The 14568-nt window shown below is 39.8% G+C and overlaps 1 pseudogene; it reads right to left on the bottom strand.

Moving 5' to 3' along the window:
• Positions 1 to 308: 308 nt before the first annotated feature.
• On the bottom strand, positions 309 to 978 carry LOC102178153 (annotated as a pseudogene).
• Between the last annotated feature and the right edge of the window lie 13590 nt (positions 979 to 14568).

Here is a 14568-nt window from a genome sequence, read left to right as displayed (position 1 = left end):
AGAAATATAGATCAATGAAACAATATATAAAGTCTGGAGATAAATCCATACACCCATGGACAGCTTATGTTTAACAAATGAGGTAAATTTATATAATAGAGAAAAGACAGTCTCTTCAACAAGTGGTGAAGAGAAAACTGGTCAACCATGTGTAAAAGAATGAAACTAGAACACACAATTGCCTTTGAATGAGAACTTTCTTTCCAGTATTTTGAGGTCTACAAGGCATATCACTAAAAATTATGATTGTGGAAAATAAGGACAGTTTAAATATAACTGAGGGATGAGGCTGTGGTTTTTCTTCTTGATTAGTTGCTGTAACATTATCCTTCAGGTGGCTGGGGAATTATTATATTTTCTTTAGACATCATTAAAGTCTTAAAAGTGAAAGTGTTAGTCACTCAATTGCGTCCAACTCCTTGCAATCCCATGAACTGTAGACCACCAGGCTCTTCTGTCCATGAAATTCTGCAGGCAAGAATGCTGGACTGGGTTGCCATTTCCTTCTCCAGGGCATCTTCCCAATTCAGGGATCAAACCTGGGTCTCCTGCATTGCAGACAGATTCTTTATCATCTGAGCCACCAGGGAAGCCCCATTAAACTCTTTGACATCAATAAAGCTCTTGCAAGACTACTTTGATGTGAAAGGAATTCTGCCATTTGCTAGGACCAAGATGGTTCTTTGACTTACCACTCCATTAGAACTATTAATTATGTTCATACTATTTTTGTTGCAAATCTTACCAAGGAGAGTGATTCTGGATATTTAGGTCCACGTTCTGTTTTAAGGGTATATATCCATTTTTCTTAAACAGTTACTATCCCTTTCCATCTTCTGTCATATGTTCATCATTTTCTAGACCACAGCTAACTGTGAAGTCTCCTCTTTCTTTCTGGCCTTCTTCAGGTTCTTCTAACAGTCAGAAATTACAAGGGACTTTGGCACATGGAGGAAGGGAGGGCACTAGCAGAGTCAACTTAAACAGGCCATTATATCCAGCTTTTAATCCTCACAACTTCTCAACTCCTAGATATATCCCCTTTACAGAGATTCAAAATCCTGAATCTTGAAGCCAGTTGTTGGAGGAGGGAAGATGAAAATACAAGCTTCTTATCAGCAATGCTCACAAATGTCTGCTATTTGCAGAGATTCCTCAATTCCTGGAATGATTCCCTGAGAGCTCTGATGGTAAAAAGTCTGCCTGATAGCTCAGATGGTAAAAAGTCTGCCTGAAGTGTTGGAGACCCAGGTTCGATTCCTGGATGGGGAAGATCCCCTGGAGAAGTAAATGGCAACCCACTCCAGGATTATTGCCTGGGAAATTCTGGAGAAATCTGACAGGCTACAGTCCATGGGGTCACAAAGAGTCAGACACGACTGAGCGACTTCATTTCACTTGGTTCTTGGAGGAATTTCTTACAAGCAAAGTGTACAAAGTGAATTGCTGTACATTGAATCTTTCAGCATTCTCACCCCATTTTTTCTTGCTACTTCATAAGGATACTCTTAAGTAAAAAAAAACCTTGGTTTCCTTAAATGCATAGCAATGAAGAATATAATTTGGGACCATTGCCATGATTCATGCTAAAGTGTCCATAGTTTTACTCACTATTTGCATCAGTGCAAATCCAACACATTGAAAAATGCAAATGACATATTAGTATTATTATGAAATTAGCTGGACTCCCTGAATATGTCTTAAGTATCACCAGGGGTCCACGAACCACACTTTGAGAACTGAGCAACCACCTAAAGACATGTAAGAATTTCAGCTATATTCCACAAGATGGTGCTATTATAATGCATATCAGTAATTAAATGTTGCACCAAAATTGATTTTAAAAATTTGGTTGGTTTCATAAACCAATGTATAATGTATATACTGAGAAAGTTTCCTTAGTGGGCTTTTGGTAGCACCAGTCTACCTTTTTATCTGAACCCTCACTTCCAGTGCATAACCTTGTTCTCTGAATACTGCTTTGTCCATGGTTCCTCCCATATAAATCCTTTCCTCAGGGACATACACTTCATGTTAATTTGGATGGTGATAAGGCATCACTGACTCAATAGACGTGAGTCTGAGTGAACTCCAAGAGTTGGAGATGGACAGGGAGGCCTGGCGTGCTGCGATTCATGGGGTCGCAAAGAGTTGGACATGACTGAGCGACTGAACTGAAATGAACTGAACTGAACTGAAGTTGGCAATCATGAACTCTCAAAGCCGTATCAAATTTAATGTTATTATTAAGAACACTGTATGCTTTAAAATTGTGTTTTCATCCTTTATAATTCTCATGCCTCTAGATTATAAACATACAAATTTCATGTCACCACTAGAATTTTGATATGGGTTTTTGATAAGGGAAATATTGCTCTCTGTGAACAATGGAATGAAGTTCGTGACATTGTGCAGGAGACAGGGATCAAGATCATCCCCATGGAAAAGAAATGCAAAAAAGCAAAATGGCTCTCTGGGGAGGCCTTACAAATAGCTGTGAAGAGGAGAGAGGTGAAAAGCAAAGGAGAAAAGGAAAGATATAGGCATCTAAATGCAGAGTTCCAAAGAATAGCAAGAAGAGATAAGAAAGCCTTCTTCAGCAATCAATGCAAAGAAATAGAGGAAAACAACAGATTGGGAAAGACTAGAGATCTCTTCAAGAAAATTAGAGATACTAAGGGAACATTTCATACAAAGATGGGCTCGATAAAGGACAGAAATGGTATGGATCTAACAGAAGCAGAAGATATTAAGAAGAGGTGGCAAGAATACACAGAAGAACTGTACAAAAAAGATCTTCACGACCCAGATAATCATGATGATGTGATCACTAACCTAGAGCCAGACATCTTAGAATGTGAAGTCAAGTCGGCCTTAGAAAGCATCACTATGAACAAAGCTAGTGGAGGTGATGGAATTTCAATTGAGCTGTTTCAAATCCTGAAAGATGATGCTGTGAAAGTGCTGCACTCAATATGCCAGCAAATTTGGAAAACTCAGCAGTGGCCACAGGACTGGAAAAGGTCAGTTTTCATTCCAATCCCAAAGGAAAGCAATGCCAAAGAATGCTCAAACTTCTGCACAATTGCACTCATCTCACATGCTAGTAAAGTAATGCTCAAAATTCTCCAAGCCAGGCTTCAGCAATAGGTGAACCGTGAACTCCCTGATGTTCAAGTTGGTTTCAGAAAAGGCAGAGGAACCAGAGATCAAATTGCCAACATCTGCTGGATCATGGAAAAAGCAAGAGAGTTCCAGAAAAACATCTATTTCTGCTTTCTTGACTATGCCAAAGCCTTTGACTGTGTGGATCCCAATAAACTGTGGAAAATTCTGAAAGAGATGGGAATACCAGACCACCTAACCTGTCTCTTGAGAAATCTGTATTCAAGTCAGGAAGCAACAGTTAGAACTGGACATGGAACAACACACAGGTTCCAAATAGGAAAAGGAGTACATCAAGGCTGTATATTGTCACTCTGCTTATTTAACTTATATGCAGAGCACATCATGAGAAACGCTGGACTGGAAGAAACACAAGCTGGAATCAAGATTGCCAGGAGAAATATCAGTAACCTCAGATATGCAGATGACACCACTCTCATGGCAGAAAGTGAAGAGGAACTAAAAATCCTCTTGATGAAAGTGAAAGAGGAGAGCAAAAATGTTGGCTTAAAGCTCAACATTCAGAAAATGAAGATCATGGCATCTGGTCCCATCACTTCATGGCAAATAGATGGGGAAATAGTCGAAACAGTGTCAGACTTTATTTTTTTGGGCTCCAGAATCACTGCAGATGGTGACTGCAGCCATGAAATTAAAAGACGCTTACTGCTTGGAAGAAAAGTTATGACCAACCTAGATAGTATATTCAAAAGTAGAGACATTACTTTGTCGACTAAGGTCCGTCTAGTCAAGGCTATGGTTTTTCCAATAGTCATGTATGGATGCGAGAGTTGGACTGTGAAGAAGGCTGAGCACTGAAGAATTGATGCTTTTGAACTGTGGTGTTGGAGAAGACTCTTGAGAGTCCCTTGGACTGCAAGGAGATCCAACCAGTCCATTCTGAAGGAGATCAGCCCTGGGATTTCTTTCGAAGGAATGATGCTAAATCTGAAACTCCAGTACTTTGGCCACCTCATGCGAAGAGTTGACTCATTGGAAAAGACTCTGATGCTGGGAGGAATTGGGGGCAGGAAGAGAAGGGGACGACCGAGGATGAAATGCATGGATGGCATTACGGATTCGATGGACGTGAGTCTGAGTGAACTCCGGGAGTTGGTGATGAACAGGGAGGCCTGGCGTGCTGCGATTCATGGGGTCGCAAAGAGTCAGACACGACTGAGCGACTGAACTGAACTGAACTGGGCTTCCTTAGCAGCTCAGTGGTAAAAAATCTGCCTGACTATTTAGGAGATGCAGGTTTGACCCCTTAGTCAGGAAGATCCCCTGGAGAAGAAAATGGCAGCCCATTCCCGTATTCTTGCCTGGGAAATTCCATGTACAGAGGAGCCTGGTGGTCTACAGTCCATGGGGTTGCAAAAGAGTCAGACATGACTTCGCTACAACAATGTTGCTCTCTTTAATAATTATGTCCTATCACTTTCATATACCCCACTAGCCGGGAAGCTTTTGCCAGGCTTTATTTTGTATTCTATACTATGTGAGTGAAGTCGCTCAGTCCGACTCTTTGCGACCCCATGGACAGTAGCCTATCAGGCTCTTCCGTCCATGGGATTTTCCAGGCAAGAGTGCTGGAGAGGATTGCCATTTCCTTCTCCAGGGGATCTTCCCGACTCAGTAATAGAACCTGGGTCTCCCACATTGCAGGCAGACGCTTTACCGTCTGAGCCACCAGGAAGATTAGGTATTCTATACTATAAAACAATAGGATCCATTTCATTTTTTAGATATAAAATTATAATATTTAGTATGATATTTATTTTCAAATCGTCTGCCACCCACATTACCCTCAGTGCTTTGACATTTTTAAATAGGTTCTACTGTCTGCAATTTCTCTGTTAAACATTTATTCATTCTTTTTTTTTCTTACTCTTAATTTTTTAATTTTAATTTTTAAATTTAAGTTTATTTATTTTAATTGGAGGCTAATTACTTTACAATATTGTATTGGTTGCTTGCTGCTGGTGCACTGGGATGACTCATTCAATTCTTAAAGACCTTTCTTTGGAGTTCTTTATTAAATGGTGAATTACTATTGCTCCTTGGAAGAAAAGTTATGACAAACCTAGACAGCATATTAAAAGGCAGAGACGTTACTTTGGCAACAAAGTTCTGTATAGTCAAAGCTATGGTTTTTCCAGTAGTCATGTACCAATGTGAGAGTTGGACCATAAAGAAGGCTGAGTACCAAAGAATTGATGCTTTTGAACTGTGGTGCTACAGAAGACTCTCTAGAGTCCCTTGGACTGCAAGGATATCAAACCAGTCAGTTCTAAAGGAAATCAACTCTGAATTTTCATTGAAAGGACTGATTCTGAAACTGATGCTCCAATACTTTGGCCACCTGATGCAAAGAGCCAGGTCACTGGAAAAGACCCTGATGCAGGGAAACATTAAAGGTAGGAGGAGAAGGGGACCACAGAGGACGAGATAGTGGATTGCATAACCAACTCAATGGACATTAGTTTGAGCAAACTCCAGGTGATGGTGAAGGACAGGAAAGCCTGGCATGCTGCAGTCCATGGGGTTGCATAGAGTTGGACACGACTGAGTGGCTGAACAACAGCAACAACAACCCAAGGAAAAGACACGTGTTAAGCTTGTGGTTTAACGTATGTCCTGTGGATTCTTGGGTCTCATAAAAATGATCTAGAAAGCCTGAAAGTGTTTTGTTTGCAGTTTTAAAATTGTGTAAATTTTGGTTGAACAAAACCCTCAAATACAGGTATTATTTAACTTTTGATAATTTTGGTTAATTTTATAATATGAATTAAATAAAAATTGCATTTTACAGATTAATATTAATAAAATGCACTTTTCTTTTTAAAATTCTTTATTGGAAGAGGCTCAGCATACAATTTGTTTGGTAATGAGATTCTTCTGAGAATCATTACCATCAGCTCTTAGTTACATTACTCACATACATTTCTCTCTAAACCTAATTGTGTTCATATTTTCCCATCTGAAATCATTATCCCATCATTCCTATCTTCAAACTCCTTCATACTTTCTTAGATATGTTTTACCAGGTATTCATTTACTCCCTTATATCCTGTCTGATAGGGATTCCAAGAGCTCCTATTTTACTCTGTCCTCTCAGTGACCTGATTTCCTCAAGACCCCAACATTTTGGCCTTCTGTCCACAGTGCTGCTTTCTCAGGATCTTTCCATGTACCACCTGTTCTGATAGCTGGGGACTAAGTTTAACTAAGGAGAATGTTGCTGAAAGAGGCTGAGGACACACAATTCTGACTACAACTTGGTAAACAGGGCTGGATATAATTGGACGCTACCAATCCAACACCCTGCTGCCTAAAGTTTGCTCAGAGGTAACAGCTTGAGGACATGGCAGTGTAATCCAGAGGAAGGAACATTGTGATGATCTTAATTCCTTAAGTCTATTTTCCTCCAGCTTCCTTTTAGACCCAAACTCTACACGCAGCTTTGGGCAGGTCACTTTCCTCTCTGAGTTTCTTCATCATAGTGTACAGAATTAAAAAAAAAGAAAGAAAGAAAGAAAGAAACTAGAGTCAAATAGCCAAGAGTCAAGTTAGATTGGTTGTGTTATCTTGAGCTCTAACACCCTATGATTATGTGCTGAAAACAGAAAGCAAGACCCAGGAGTACTGGGACTGATGATAGGCCCTGAGGTTGAGAATAATTCAGTTCCAGGAGAGGGAGAGAAAACTTGAATAGAATTCACTAGATGCTATATAGTGAGATGACAATACATATAGAGGAGTAGAGGCCTGGGAATGGTGATGAACTAGGGCACACTCAAATATTTCTTGTTTGCAGTGTTGTTCTGCCCTAAATTATTATCATCCAGGCCCTTGCAATGCCTCATCTGATGTCTCATTGTTATCTGTCCTGCCTTCTACCACTCAACTGTATAATTCCTTTGGTACATGACCTTAAGATAGAATTCCCCAAAGTGTAACCTCATTCATGTCAGTCCCTTTCTTTAAAATTATCAGCCAGTGATTTCCCATTTCTCATAGAATAAAATAGAAACTATTCTTGCCTTCAAGGTCCCTCTTGATCTGTCCTCAACTGGTTTCCAAGTTTTTCTTACTCCTCCCCTACAGGTACTCAAGATACATGTCACTCTGGATTCCTGTTTCTTCCAACATGTAATGCCTATACCCACCTTAGTGGAAAATCCTATCCATACTCAATGGTCCATCTCAAATGAACCTGTGTCTCTCAACCCTCCTCTACATGTTTGGAGTGCTCTGATGGTACCTTTCATAGGTACTTCCCACATTTTACCTTGTGTGTGGTTTTTGGTGTTACATTTCCCTTTCTTAGATGTAAGTTCCCAGAGGGTAGAGACTCCATGTCATTTCATCTGTATCTGTTTCTTTCATCTAAGCCCTATAATTGTGCCTAGTATGTTTCTGTGTATATTGAGCCTCAATAAACATTTATTGAAACAAATTTAATATTTTAAAAATTGTTCTCCAAACTCAATTCTTATTGCTCTGTTTAAGTAATAAAAAAGGTTTTTAGCTATAAGACTTTTAGGGAACTATTCTGGAAGAGCATTTTGGTGGTTATACTAGTACTATTTTCTAGATTTAACTTGACTTTGATACCTATTGAAGCCAACAAATCTCTTAATATATTGTGCACAGCTAACAGAAAGTATATGACTGACTATTGAGTTACAATAATGAATACTGAGATTAGAATGAGGACAGTACATATTATGATATACTTTCAACTGCTTTATACACTATGACCTTTTTTTTCTTTCTACTCTAGAAGTCTAGAACATACACAAAGCAAACCTGACTCTCTGAAACTGCCATTGTTCTAGGAGTTCATGTTACACTGTCCCTTTCACCAATATCCCAAGGAAAAGACAGTACATATTTTCACTAACCCTCCACTTCAAAGCAGATTAAATAACCTTCACTTGGGACTGGTTGATTGTATTTCCTAAAATGGAAAGGTGTAAATTGCATCTGTAGTCATTGTGGGGCACCATTATTGTTTTAAAATTATTTATTTTAATTGGAGACTAATTACTTTACAATGTTGTGGTGGTTTTTGCCATACATTGACATGAATCAGCCATGGGTTTACATGTGTCCTTCCGTCCTGAACCCCCCTCCCATCTCCCTCCCCATGCCATCCCTCTGGATGTCCCAGTGTACTGGCTTTGATTGCCCTGTTTCATGCATCGAACTTGGACTCGTCATTTACTTCACATATGGTAATATACATATTTCAATGTTATTCTCTCAAATCATCCCACCCTTGCCTTCTCCCACAGAGTCCAAAAGTCTGTTCTTTATATCTGTGTCTCTTTTGCTGTCTCTGCCTATAGGATCATGGTTATCATCTTTCTAAATTCCATATATATGCATTAATATACTACATTGGTGTTTTCCTTTCTGACTTATTTCACTCTGTATAATAGGCTCCAGTTTCATCCACCTCATTAGAACTGACTCAAATGTTCTTTTAAATAGCTGAGTAACATTCCATTGTGTATGTGTACCGCAACTTTCTTACCCATTCATCTGCTAATGGACATCTAGGTTGCTTCCATGTCCTAGCTATTGTAAACAGTGCTGCAATGAACAATGAGGTACACGTGTCTCTTTCAGTTCTGGTTTGTGGGGCAATATTGTTTACTTAATGCAGAATTCTGCTATATATTCTGGTGCCCAAGGCATTGTGGAGTAAGAAAAATTAAATGAAAGTACTTAGAATTGAGTATCTAGAATAGGAACTTAATTTTTAGTCCTGTTAGAGGCAGGGATTTTTGCAGATGGGACAGCTGAAAATAAAATTAGAGAAGCACTAATCTAATACTCTGAAATAAAGTGGGATAACTTTGTGAAAAATATTTTATTATTAATGGAAAATACAGGGAGAAAACAAACATTTGTCAAACTTTAAATTTTATTCTTGTGCCCGAAATTCATCTTAGATATAGATTTTGATAGTATACAAAAATGAAAAGCTATAAAAAAATCAAAAGTTTTAATTTACTTTTTGAGAATTGCTAATTAATGAGAAGGAAATGACTACCCACTCCAGTATTCTTGCCTGGAGAATCCCATGGACAGAGGAGCCTGGTGGGCTGCATTCCATGGGATTGCAAAGAGTTGGACATGACTGAGTGACTAACAGACACTTGATTTGTATCATTTTATAGTATAATTTTATCAAAATGTGTCTTTCAACAGGAATATTCATGCATTTACTGCTTTTATAATTCCAGATCAAATTTAGCACACTTTGTTGTTCAGTTGCTAAGTCGTGTTCACTTCTTTGTGAACCCATGGACTTCAGCACACAAGGCTTCTTTGTCCTTCACTATCTCCCAGAGTTTCCTCAAATTCATGTCCATTCAGTTAGTAATGCTTTCTGACCATCTCATCCTGTTCCACCCATTCTCTTTCTGCCTTTAAACTTTTCCAGCAGAAGAATCTTATACAATGAGTTAGCTCTTTGCATCAAGTGGCCAAAGCTTTAGCTTCAGTATTAGTCCTTCCAGTGAATATTCAGGGTTGATTTCCTTTATTTTTTTTAAAATATAAATTTATTTATTTTAATTGGAGGTTAATTACTTTACAATATTGTATTGGTTTTGCTATACATCAACATGAATCTGCCACAGGTATACACGTATTCCCCATCCTGAACCCCCCTCCCTCCTCCCTCCCTGTACCATCCCTCTGGGTGGTCTCAGTGCACCATCCCCAAGCATCCAGTATCATGCATTGAACGTGGAGTGGGTATTCATTTCATATATGATATTATACACGTTTCAGTGCCATTCTCCCAAGTCATCCCACCCTCGCCCTCTCCCACAGAGTCCCAGGTCTAACGAGGTGGATGAAACTAGAGCCTATTAGACAGAGTGATTTCCTTTAGGATTTACTGGTTTGATTTCCTTGTACTCCAAGGGACTCTCAAGAGTGAAGACTCTGGCATAATGATTCAAAAGCATCAATTCTGCAGTGCTCAGTCTTCTTTATGGTCCAACTCTCACATCTGTTCAAGACTACTGGAAAACCATAGCTTTGATTATACAGACTTTTGTGAGGAAAGTGTCTTTGCTTTTTAATATTCTGTCTAGGTTTGTCTTAGCTTTCCTTCCAAGGAGCAAATGTCTCTTAATTTCATGGCTGCAGTAATGATCTGCAGTGATTTTGGAGACCAAGAAAATAAAATCTGTCACTGCTTCCACTTTTCACCCTTCTGTTTGTCATGAAGTGATAGGACCAGATGCCATGATCTTAGTTTTTTTAATGTTGATTTTTAAGCCAACTTTTCCACTCTCCTCTTTCACCTTCATCAAGAGACTATTTAGTTCCTCTTCACTTTCTGTCGTTACAGTGGTGTCATCTATATATGTGACGTTGTTGATATTTCTCCTGGAAACCTTGATTCTGGCTTGTGATTCATCCAGCCCGGCACTTCCCATGATGTATTCTGCATAGAAGTTAGATAAACAGGCTGACAATATATACAGATTTATATTCCTTTCCCAATTTTAACCAGTCAGTTGTTTCATGTAATATTCTAATGATTACTTCATGACCCACACACAAGTTTCTCAGGAGATAGATAAGGTGGTCTGGTATACCCATCTCTTTAAGAACATTCCATAGTTTGTTGTGATTCACAGAGTTAAAGGGACTTCCCTGGAGGCTCAGACAGTAAAGCATCTGCCTACAATGCAGGAGACCTGGGTTCGATCCCTGGATCAGGAAGATCCTCTGGAGAAGGAAATGGCAACCCACTCCAGTACTCTTGCCTGGAGAATCCCGTGGACAGAGGAGCTTTGTGGGCTACAGTCTGTGGGGTCACAAAGAGTTGGACATGACTGAGCGACTTCGCTTCCTTCCATTTCCACAGAGTCGAAAGCTTTAGGGTAGTCAATGAAGCAGAAGTAGATGTTTTTCTGGGACTCGCTTGATTTACCTATGATCCAGCGAAGATTGGCAATTTGATCTCTTGTTCCTCTGCCTTTTGTAAACTCTGTTTGTACATCTAGAAGTTCTCAGTTCATGTACTGCTGTAGCCTAGTTTGAAGGATTTTGATCTTGACCTCACTAGATTGTAAAACGAGCACAATCGTCTGGTAGTCTGAACATTCTTTGGCATTGTCCTTCTTTGAAATTGGAATGAAAACTGACTTTTTCCAGTCTTGTGGCCCCTGCTGAGTTTTCCAAATTTGGTGACATATTGAGTGCAGCACTTTGACAGCATAATCTTTTAGGATTTTAAATAGTTCAGCTGGAATTCTGTCACCTCTACCAGCTTTCTTTGTAATAATGCTTGCTAAGTCCAGTACTTTGGCCACCTCATGTGAAGAGTTGACTCATTGGAAAAGACTCTGATGCTGGGAGGGATTGGGGGCAGGAGGAGAAGGGGACGACAGAGGATGAGATGGCTGGATGACATCACGGACTCGATGGACGTGAGTCTGAGTGAACTCCGGGAGTTGGTGATGGACAGGGAGGCCTGGCGTGCTGCGATTCATGGGGTCGCAGAGTCAGACACGATTGAGCGACTGAACTGAACTGAACTGAAGGCCCACTTGACTTCACACTCCAAGATGTCTGGCTCTAGGTGAGTGACTATTATTATGTTTATACCAGTGATTAAGACCTTTATTTTGTGTAGTTTTTGGTGTATTATTGCCACCTCTTCTTAATATCTTCTGCTTCTGTTAGGTGCATACCATTTCTGTCCTGTATTATGCCCATCTTTGCATAAAGTGTTCCCTTGGTATCTCTAGTTTTCTTGAAGAGATGTCTAGTCTTAACCATTCTGTTTTTTCCTTTATTTCTTCGCATTGATCGCCGAGGAAGGCTTTCTTATCTCTCCTTGCTATTCTTTGGAACTTGTATTCAGATGGGTATATCTTTTCTTTTCTCCTTTGTTTTTAGCTTCTCTTCTTTTCTCAGCTATTTGCAAGGCCTTCTCAGACAACCATTTTGCCTTTATTTTTCTTGGAGATGGTCTTGATCACTGGGTCCTGTACAATGTCAAGAACTTCCATCCATAATTCTTCAGGTACTCTGTCTATCGTCTCTAATCCCTTGAACCTTTTTGTTGCTTCCACTGTATAATCATAAGGGATTTGATTTAGATCATACTTGGATAGTATAGTGGTTTTCCCTACTTTCTTCAATTTAAGTTTGAATTTGTTAATGAGGAGTTCATGATCTGAGCCACATTCACCTCCTGGTCTTGTTTTTGCTGACTGTATAGAGTTTCTCCATCTTCGGCTGCAAAGAATACAATCAATCTGATTTCAGTGTTGACCATCTGGTGATGTCCGTGTGTAGAGTCTTCTCTTATGTTGTTGGAAGAGGGTATTTGCTATGACCAATGTGTTCTCTTGACAAAACTCTGTTATCCTTTGCCTTGCTTCATTTTGTACTCCAAGGCCAAACTTGTCTGTTACTCCAGGTATCTCTTGACTTCCTCCTTTTGTATTCCAATCCCCTATAATGAAAAGAACATCTTTTTTGGTGTTAGTTCTAGAAGGTCTTATAAGTCTTCATAGAACTTGTCACTTTCAGATTCCTTGGTATCAGTTGTTGGGACATAGACTTGGGTTACTGTGATGTTGAAGGGTTTACCTTGGAAACGAACCAAGATCATTCTGTAATTTTTGAGACTGCATCCAAGTACTGCATTTCAGACTCTTCTGTAGACTGAGGGCTTCTCCATTTCTTCTGAGGGATTTTTGCCCACAGTAGTAGATAAATTATCCTCCAAATTAAATTCACCCTTTCCCATCCATTTTACTTCACCTGTTCCTAAGATGTTGATGTTCATGCTTATGATCTCCTGCTTGACGATGTCCAATTTACCTTGATTCATGGACCTAACATTCCAGATTCCTATGTAATATTGTTCTTTATAGCATTGTACTTTGTTTTCACCACCAGACATATCCACAACTGAACAACTTTACCACTTTGTCCCATCCACCTCATTCTTTATAGAGCTGGTAGTAATTGCCCTCTGCTCTTCTCTAGTAACATATTGGACACCTTCCAACCTGGGGGATCATCTTCTGGTGCCATTTTTTTTTTTTTGCCTTTTCATACCTTTCATGAGGTTCTCAAGGCAAGAATACTGGAGTGGTTTGCCATCCTCTTCTCCAGTGGCCATGTCTTGGGTGGCCCTGCATGGCATGGCTCATAGCTTCCTTGAGTTATGCAAGCCTCTTGACCATGACAAGGCTGTGATCCACGAAGGGGTTAGCACAATTAACTATGTTTAAAATGTAAGCAAGGTAACATTGCTGAAAATGGTAGAGTAAGGTCCTCTGAAAATTCTCTACTCCATAAAATCAATGGAGAACACTAATTTTTAAAAAGTCAGAATCAGCTTTTTCAGAACTCTTGAAATTAGTAAAAATTTTGAAGTAATTAAGAAAGTCAAGAGACTCAAGGGGGAAAAAAACCAGCTGAATCACAGTGAGAATAGTGTTTATTGTCATTATTTGCCCTATTTCCACCCTCTACTTCCATCTCTATAGTATTCTTGAACTCCAAGACATTCAACTTACAGTAAAAACTATCAGCCTGGTGGCAACTAGGGGTGGAAGAATGGGAAGCAAATTCTTTCAAAGCTTCCTCCCCAGATAGTTTTAACTATTTGACTTCTCTGGTGGTTTGCTGGTAGCCTTTCCTTGCTAGTTCAGTTCAGTCGCTCAGTCGTGTCCGATTCTTTGCGGCCCCATGAATCTCAGCACGCCAGACCTCCCTCTCCATCACCAAATCCCAGAATTCACTCAGACTCATGTCCATCGACTCAGTGATGCCATCCAGCCATCTCATCCTCTGTCGTCCCCTTCTCCTCCTGCCCCCAATCCCTCCCAGCATCAGAGTCTTTTCCAATGAGTCAACTCTTCGCATGAGGTGGCCAAAGTACTGAAGTTTCAGCTTTAGCATCATTCTTTCCAAAGAAATCCCAGGGCTGATCTCCTTCAGAATGGACTGGTTGGATCTCCTTGCAGTCCAAGGGACCCTCAAGAGTCTTCCCTAGCACCACAGTTCAAAAGCATCAATTCTTGGGCACTCAGCCTTCTTCACAGTCCAACTCTCACATCCATATATGACGACAGGAAAAACCATAGCCTTGACTAGACGGACCTTAGTCGGCAAAGTAATGTCTCTGCTTTTGAATATATTATCTAGGTTGCTCATAACTTTTCTTCCAAGCAGTAAGCGTCTTTTAATTTCATGGCTGCAGTCACCATCTGCAGTGATTTTGGAGCCCAGAAAAATAAAGTCTGACACTGTTTCCACTGTTTCCCCATCTATTTCCCATGAAGTGATGGGACAGATGCCATGATCGTCGTTTTCTGAATGTTGAGCTTTAAGCCAACATTTTCG

The sequence above is a fragment of the Capra hircus genome, unplaced genomic scaffold, assembly GCF_001704415.2.
Source record: "Capra hircus breed San Clemente unplaced genomic scaffold, ASM170441v1, whole genome shotgun sequence".
Lineage (NCBI taxonomy): Eukaryota > Metazoa > Chordata > Mammalia > Artiodactyla > Bovidae > Capra > Capra hircus.
Note: the sequence above shows the minus strand (reverse complement) of the source record. Positions and strands in the feature narration are given on the sequence as shown.